The sequence below is a fragment of the Equus quagga genome, chromosome 17 (assembly GCF_021613505.1).
Source record: "Equus quagga isolate Etosha38 chromosome 17, UCLA_HA_Equagga_1.0, whole genome shotgun sequence".
NCBI classification, from domain to species: domain Eukaryota; kingdom Metazoa; phylum Chordata; class Mammalia; order Perissodactyla; family Equidae; genus Equus; species Equus quagga.
In genome coordinates this window covers 29,098,623-29,107,799 of record NC_060283.1, presented here as the reverse complement: position 1 = coordinate 29,107,799, position 9,177 = coordinate 29,098,623, and positions in this window count along the sequence as shown.

Below are 9,177 nucleotides of genomic sequence, written 5' to 3'. Positions count from 1 at the left end.
GCCGTATTTAAGGGGGGCCTCTCCCCGCCCTCCCACCCCCTCCGGGGTAAGCCCTTCAGCGCCTCCAGGGGCGCAGGAGGCTCCAGCGGGCGCTAATCCGCGTCTCGGCTCTCCACCGCGCGCGCCCCGCGCTCCCCTCCGCCGGCCTGGGTGGCGCTCGGCGGGGCGCTCGGCAGGCTCGGGGCTGGCCTCCCCGAGAGCGCGCCGCCCCCGGGGCTGCGGGAGGGCGCGCTGGAACCGTGCGTCGCTGCCGCCGCCGCTGCCACCTGTGTTTGCCGCGGGGCTCGCAGGCACGGCGAGTGGCGGAGCGCGGGCAGGGAGGGTGGTGGCAGGCGAGGACGAGGAGTGCGTGTGCGGTGAGTGTGCAGGGAAGTGTGTGCGTGCGCGCGTGTGCGGGTGTGTGCGCGCCGGGGGAGGCGGTGGAGGCCGCTGCGCCCTGGCTCCGCGCCGCCGGGGAGGGATTGCGAGGTTTAGCCCCGCCGGAGCTGGGGATTTGCAGGCGATCCCTCTCTATTTTCGTCGAGAGCTGACATCACCCGCGCCGCCGCCTCGGGAGACTCCTTTAACTGCCGCCCCCTCGCCCCCCATCTCGAGACGCCGTCCCTCCTCCGCCACCCCTCCCCCCAGCCTCTCGCCATAAATTAGCCGAATAAGAAAAGAGGCCCCGCTGGTCGCCCGGGAAGGCCTGGGCAGCCGTGGCAGGAGCCCAAGATCTAAGGAGACGCTATTGTTTCCTCTGAAGCCCGCGTGGCCTCGGGTCACCTCGCGCGGGGCGAAGCTCAGGCCACGGCGCGGAGACCTGGGGTGCCCCTCCATCCCCGCCTCCCTCGAGCAGCTCTGGGCGCTGCGCCTCACTCCTGGGCACACTTGCTCCGGCTCACACTCACCCTCAAGCTCATCCTCACAGGCGGCACACCCACCCCGTCCTCCCACGTCTCCGGTACCCGGGCCCGCGGAACCCAAGCGGCTGAAGCGCAGCCCAGCTGCGCGCCCTCCCCCGTCGCGGCCCAAATAAATCTCTGGCCTTCAATTATTCATCGGGATTAATATTAATGCAGCTCCCTGCGGGCGGCGGGCGGGGTGTTGGGGAGGTCGCGGTTTTTTGTAAGCCGAGGGCAGTTGGCCCTGGGGGCGCACGCTGGCAAGGTACGGAGAGCCGGCCGAGGCTAGCGGCGGGGGACGCGTCTCCACCCCCTCGGCCCCGCTCCCGGTTGGCTTCTGAGCCCGGGGGCGGCGCGCGCAGACAGATGGGCTCGGGGAAGGGAGGGTCCGAGCCTCCCCGCCGGCTTTGCATAACAATGACGAGACCCGTGCAGATTTTATCTTTGGGACACAGCTGACACCTACAGCTGCACCACCTGCCGGACGCTGTGAACGCCGGGGAGCGAAAGCCTCACTTTCCTCCTCTGGAAAATGGGACCAAAAATAACCCTCTTTGCAGGGCCGCGGTGAGAATTAAACAGGCTCTCTTGCGAGAGGGATTTGCAAGTGCCAACGCGCCAGAGAGCCGTCAGCGGTGCTAGCCCGTCCCTTGGAACCTGCCAGGCTCTTCCCAGCGGGTCTTGGAACCACGCCGCTCTGGTAGCGTCCGCTCGTCGTTCCTCCCCAGTCTTCTTCCCTCCCAGGGGGAGCGCTCTTCAGTCCCTTGTTGGAGGACGGAGCGCGACGAGCCGCGTGGAGACGCGCGGAGCGCATCCCGGGACCTGCCGAGAGAGGCGGAGTCCCAGCCAGACGGCTTCGAGGTTCAGCGCCAGGCGCAGGCGTCCCGGAGGGCGAGTTCTTCACCACCTTCCCGTCGAGTAATCCGGGGCAAATTCCTCAACCTTTCCTCCTCCCATCTGCAAAACGGGAGTAACATTCCCAACCTCTCAGTGCCGAGAGAACTCAGTGAAATGTAAAAGATACGCAAAGCTCTTAAACTAGAGTCTGGCACCCAGTAAACCCTCAAAACTTGTTCGGTTAAGTCTGAGAGTCGTTGGAGGATAGTTGCTTGAGCACGAGATCCAAGGATGAACACGCAGCTGAGAGCAATAACAAGAGCAAATAACTAAACAGAAGTCTAAAAATAATGAATCTCTGCTCACCTCCTCTCTTCACCTCCCTTCCCAAAATCTGAGTCCGAACATCTTCCTCCATGCTGCCTTCCTCCTTCTCTCCCCTTCCCTTTCCTGCTCTCTCTCTTGCGTGTCTGCCCCGTTAGATTAAACCGATCTGTATCTTAATCATCCCGGGGCCCTTCACAACCCCTCTAATTCTGCATTTCCTTTTTTAAAATTTAGTGATTAAATTAATACGTTAATCTGTATTACATTAACACAATCGGGTACATGTATTTAAAAATAATCATTTGTACATGAAAAACTGCCGTCCTGCACGTTGGCGATCTGTTCGACGCTGCCTTCTCTTTAGCCCCCACCGAAGGGAGATGCGTGCGTTTGTGTCGGAAGTCGTCGGGGGCAGAAGCTTTACACTCTCATTTTGTCTTTACAGTTTAGGGCCTTTACCTCCCTTTCTGCTGAGGTGGCAGCTGGAGAACAAAGCCCTGGGACTCTCCCCCAGGCCGAGACGTTAATGATCCCAGCAGCTCTACCGCAACCCCCTTTAAGACGAGCATGAATGAACTCCTCCATCGTGATCCCCCAGTGGCTGCGCGCAGGCGTGGAGGGCGGCGCCGCAGGACTCGGCGCTGCTGCAGGGAGCAGGGCTCCTGGTGGTCCGTCAACACAGAGTAAGGAAAGGAAAAGAAAAGGGGTACTTTCACTTTTTAAACCAATTAAAAAATACTCTCAGGGCATTATGCTAATGAGATCAGTCAGACAGAGACAGACAAATACTGTAGGGTATCATGTATATGTGGAGTCTAAAAAAGCCAAACATAAAAACAGAGTAGAATGGTGGTTACCAGGGGCTGACGGGTAAGGGAATGGGGAGATGCTCTTTAAGGATACAAACTTGCAAGCAGTGGATAAATTAGTCCTGGAAATCTAACGCACAGCATAGTGATTATAGTCGACAATACTTTATTAAAAACTTCAGTGTTGCTAAGAGGCTAGGTATTAATTGTTACCACCACAAAAAAGAAATGATAATTATGTGGCTCAGTAGAGGTGTTAGCTAATGCTATGCTGGTAATCATTTTGCAATATATAAATGTATCAGATCAACACTTGTACACCTTAAACTGGCACAATATTGTATATCAATCATATCCCAATAAAAACAAATTTTTCAAAAGCCGCTCAATTGCATGTTCAGTGTCAGGCCCTGAGAGAATCCAGGTGTGTCGGCAACACGGCCAGTGAGATGGGAGCAGGAGCTCCACGCTGCCTGCTTCTCCATGAGTGACCTGTCTGGGACCCTGACATCCCATCCCACACTTGAGAGACGTTTGCGTTCAGCTGCCCTTGGAGATGAGGCCTATGAAGTCATGTGGAATATGCCACCGATAATTCTGGTTAGTAATCATTAGCAAGAAGGAACTGACTCTCTTTCCTCGCACCAGAGGGCCCCTGCCAACCTTCCCAGCAATTCTTCATTTTTTAAGCAAACTGGAGCAGTGCTTTCCAGTGCGGGCCGCCCATGAGAACATACCAAGAGAGCCTTTTAGAAGACAACAATGCTCGGGCCACCTGCCAAGCGTTTACGTCCCATCAGTCTGGACTGGGGCCCTGACTTCGGTATTTTTTAAAACTTCCCAAGGTGACTGATTCTACTGTCTGGCCAGTGTCAGGAACCACTGGACTAGAGACGGTTCAACAAGACGGGGAAGGACCCCGGCACAGGGCCCTCAGAAGTGGATGGAGTAAATTGGTGTGTTTAGCCTTTGGAAAGAGAAAACTAAGGAAGCCATAACAAGGCTGGCCCTTCTCTCTTCAAATACGGGGAATTAAAAACATCTATCCAGGCAAACACTTGTGTGTTATTCTGGACAACCATTGCGAGAAGCTAGGAAGCACAGAGCTCTCTTCTTAGGTTGTGCACACACGGACCACTGAGGGTGAGCCATGACCCCGGGCACTGCCTCGGGGCTGGACACGGACTCCGCTTGGGTCCGGCAGACCTGCTTTAAACACTGCCCGTGTCCTGGATTCCTGGCTGGCCGCTGCAGGTTCTCAGCTTCTTCATGTAAAAAACGGGGAACATAAAATTACCCGCCTCAGGACCGTCGAGAGATTAAATGGGGTAACATCTGGGAAAGGCTTAGCTCTGAGCCAGGCCCATCGTGAGGGCTCCGTAAAGGCTCCTCCCAGACACACGGCGGCAGCAGCACGCTCACAACTGAATCTTCCACCGTGCTCACTGGAAAACCCAGCCTCCCCTAAAGCCACCTCAGGATGACCCCATTAACTCCTTTTTATCCTCGCGACAAACTGCAAGTCTCCTGGCCTGCATTAAACCAGGAGAGCCTTCCAGGAGAACAGAGCGAGGCCAACGCTGCAAGCTGGCGGGAACACGTCGGACTCGAGCATCTCTCCACTCCTCTGGGGTTTCCACCGTGACAGCGGGAGCAGAAGGAGTGGGAGGTTCCAGGGTCTGCACACAGGTGTACCTTTCTCACTCTAGCTCACAGGTTCTCAAGCAGTGTCAATAAGAGCGACTCTGCGGGACTGAATACAGAACAATCCCCGTACTGTCTTCTGATAAGCGATTTAAGGGACTTTCAGAGTTAATTTTTACCGTAAGGGACTTTTTTCTTTTGCCTTATTATTGACTTAAGGCCTAACCCAAGCTCTGAGAAGTGACTTCTCACCATGGAATGAAGGTGGTGTTTAAGCTGGGGCTTCATGGGAGTCTTGGTGTACCCTAACATTGACAGAGTCCTTACTGCATTCAGAGTACATTAACATGTATAACCTGGTTTGATCCTTAAGATGATCTTCTACAGAAGATATTAGTATTATTACCCCCATTTTACAGAGCAGAAAACTGAGGCCAAGAGAGATTAAGGAATTTGCCCAACGTTACACAGATAGTAAGTGATTCTATCAGTCAAGGTCCCAGCTAGAAAAAGATGGCATATTCAAATTAAGTAAATTGTGCACAGTATAATAAAGGGACTGTTTAGAAGGGTATGGCAAGGACAGAGGGGAACTCCAAGGGAGAGACCCTGTGGGCTGGTAACAGTGGGGCAGCATTACCCACCTTCAGCCTGAGGAGAGCTTACTGGAGCCTAGAGGGGAGTGTTCTGTGGAGATCACCCGATGGGAACTGAGACCTTTGTTGCCACAGCAGTCTTCGGAAGGGGGCCTGGGAGTAAATGGCTTGACCCCACTTCCCTCTTATCCTTCTCTCCCTTCTGGGGCTCCCTATTGGCCAAAGCCAGCTGAAGCTGGAGAGCAGGAGAGCACACTGATACAATTCACGTGCCGTCGCTCAGTTTGGCCTGCCTGGGGAACACACAGGATGGAGAAAGGCGGGGAAGGGGTCGGCAGGGCCCATGCATGAAGCTGGGTGCGGCTGGGGTTTGGGGGCAGGCAGCCTCCCTGCAGAACCTTGCTTCCACCCTCTCTGCCATGCAGCCTGTAGCAATAATAATGTCCTCATTGTTGCAACAGCTGCCCCCATGGCACGCAGGGACCTCTCCACCTGGAGGATCTTCTGGCAAAGAAGACTCGCTCAGACCATTGGCTAGAGATTAGAAGATGGTGTATATATACAACGGAAGAAGTCACCACATGGCCTCAAAGCTGCCAGTCCTAAATTCTATAATTTTCAACCTTCTTCTCCAATTGCTATGGGAGCTTAGTTGGACCAAGAAGGGATCAAGACTCTGCCCTCTCCTCTCGTGTTCTTCTAAGGGCTGCATACCATGTCTTGGTTCTCCTTCAGATTGCTGGAGATTGGTTATTGCATCTCCATGTAGGGGAGGGGGGAAAACTCCTAATATAGAAAAGGAAAAAAAGTCCGACACTGTTTTCCCATAAAAGGCTGTTAAGTAAGCCCATTCCCCATCCTGATGACAACAGAGGAGAAATGTTTCAAAGCTCAGAGTTTATCAGTAGTAAGTGACCTACAGAGAGACAAAGCAGCTAAGTACCCAAGGGTTGTCCCTTCCCAAAGCGACTGTCATTAAGTAATGTCTGAGAAATATGAATTTGACTTTTTGTTCCTGAATGCAATCAGCATTTCATCTGCCTAGCTCTTAAAGATTTGTGATGCTTTCCAGAATCAGGAATGAGAGAACCAGCCTCCGTCAGCTCATTAGGGGCGACCTTCCCACTGGTGGTTCTTTGCAAAGTCAGAACCACCCAGTGGGCAAATTCATCCTCCCAGTCTCCATGCGGCTGTTTGGGGGTGCACGTCTGGGCTTTGGAGTTGAGCGGGCCTGTGTTCAAATCCCAGCTCCTCTGTACCCAGCACTGAGCGGGCCACCGAAGCCCTTGCAGGCCAAATGCCCTCACCTGTGAAATGGAAGCCGTTATTGCAGCTGGAAAAATTACATCTGCAAAGCAGACATCACAGGGCCTGGCACAGAGCGTGGACACACTAGCTGTCTGTCCCCTACCTTCCTAAACACCCAGGGAACCAGAAGCTGCGTGTCCAGGCGGATCTGTCTTTTAAAACTTTGGCCAATCATTAAGAATCCAGCACTAGTCACCTTAAGGTTTTTTAAAAGTAAATAAAACAGAGGAAATATTGGAGGCCCTTCCATCCAGACACTTAATATGAGTATGCTAATTTTTCAAAAATGTGTGCTATTTTGAGGACGAATGAAAAACATGAATGCAAATTATCATCTAATGTTCCTATTTTAGAGAAAAGATGCTGTTCTCAACAGCATTGGCCCTGAAGCCAAAAGCATCTGAGAAACTGGAGAAGCCGGAAGGAAACTAAATTGACAATGAGAAGCTTTTAGAAAGAGAAGGGGTGTTGAGTGGTAATGGCAGGAGGAGAATTTCCATAGTGGCTGCCCCAGATCATCGTATTCAGAATGCTAAGGTGGTCACAGTACAAGTTACAGCATGGTCTTCAGAATTAGACCCACCTGGGAACCATCCGTCTCAACCATATTTGGAACAGTGAGTTTCAAATTGAGTTGTCATTCCCTCTTTCCATTTTGAATGACCTTGAGTAAGTCCCTTAACCCTCTGGGCATTGATGGGGACAGTAATGACCCCATCCACTGGGCCCCTATAAGAACTAAATGAGGCCATGTCCCATAATGCACTTACATGGTTCCTGGCACACAGTGATAGCTATCATCATCTTTAGTATGTCAGCCTCCTGGCTGCCACTGTTCTCATCACTTAAAAATAATATAGTAGTAATGCTCTGGATCCAACGACATAGCACAGCTACAGAGGAGCCTGCCTGTAGCTCCGTTTGTCCATTGTGGTCAGTGAAGAGAGAGCAAAGGAAATTATCCATCTCGCAGATATGTGGAGCAGTAAGATACCAGCTGAGTTCATTCACTCTTTTCCTGTTAACACATTAGCAAAAGAGAAGGAAGGGGGTTCTATTTTTACCACTCTCTACGCTGATGAGAAAAGAGATGTTACTTCACAGAAATCTCAATTCAGGCTGAGAACTCAGTCTAAATATAATCCATTCTTCAGGCAGAAACCATCTCATTAAGTAGAGAGCTGGGGAAGACTAAGACATCTGTTAGCTACACTTATTGCCTGGTGAGTTCTAATGGAAAGAGCGTGAATTCATTCCGTGTACTTAGTACAGATGAAAAAGGAAAGGAGACGGTGGAACAAGATGAATTGTGAGTTCTTGGTATATCATTCCTATACGTCAGCATCTTCTTCTGAGATGACTGGAGGCTGAATGTCAGGGTTGGTGCGAATTCTTTATGCCCACCATAAAAACTATGAAAATGTGAATTAGAGTGACTGTCTCTGTTTTAATAGCTTAGTCCTATATAAAGTGGAAATACTTTTTGAGAGTGATTGCTGTTATTTTAATTTCTACCCTCAGTCTCCTCTAACTGTGGCAAAGAATGCCAGTTACGCATCTTCCCCTCCCCTTTGTTCCACTGGGACATTACAATATTCAGTAGTGACATCTTCATGATGGGCAGAAGGATGGAGAGAAGATGTTTTATCTTTGCAGGGATTTCTTTGCTTGACATCCGTTCACGGTGGTTAAATGCTAAATGATTTGGCTAGAGGCCTGAATTGAGGACCCTAGCAAGGCTCCCGTGACCTCAGAAAATCCAGCAATGTGATTCTTGTTCTATTTTCTCTATTTACCTCTTTATGAAATTACTTGGTAATTCCAAGAGAGGCTTTGTATCAAATACCAAAAGTATTTTTCCTACAAAGTTATTTTCCTTATTAAGAGAAAGAAAGAGAACAACCAGATAATTTAGTTCTAAATTGAGATTACAGATTCAGCGCATTTTTTCAATCAAAAGCTGAATTATGCTTTTGCGAAACGACATTAAATTAGAAGGATCCCAATTCATTTGGAGGGTTCATTTATTAGCACCTGGATCCGGTTTTATTTGTAACACTCTGTTCCCCTTTCCAAATAAGGATTAATAAGCTTCTTTCTTTCTCTTTTCTTTAGAATTACCTTTGCCTAGAAACTATAAGTTCAGGAACATAACCGATTATTGTTCTCTGAGAATTCAATTTCTGCTATTATTCTTCACCTGAGAAAGCTATTCCCTAGTTTTATCTACTGACTTTTTTGTCTTTGTTGACAAATCTCTCCGTCAACCCTAGTCCACAAGCCTCTGGATAAACAGTCGGTGAACTGGAAGACAAACGTGGAGTGAGCCCTGCAAACTCAGCCATTGAGACAGTCTTCTTAAAAGGCTGGGCCTCAGCAGCACATCCGGGCAGAACTCTGCTGGGGAAAGCGGGTCCTGCTGCCAAGAAAAGCAGAGACCACAAATTGCTACCAAACCCCTCCAAAACGTCCGCGTCTTTCCAACAGCCCTGAAGAGATAAACTTCCCCAAGCCCTGGGGATCCAAAGTATTCCACTCAAAATTTTCACAGGACACTAAAGAAGGGTAAAAAATAAGACAGGAGTGAAGATACAGGTCCCGCTTCTTTGCATCTTGCGTTGGCTGTCAGCTTCCTTCTTTTAACTCACCTCATCTTCATGGAGGATAATTCCCTGTTAGAAGAATATGCAGTTGGGTCAGTGCAATGAGACTCAAGGTCTCCATTCATGTCCAGGTTAGAAAGATGACAGAAAAACCCAAGTCAAAGCCAAAGGC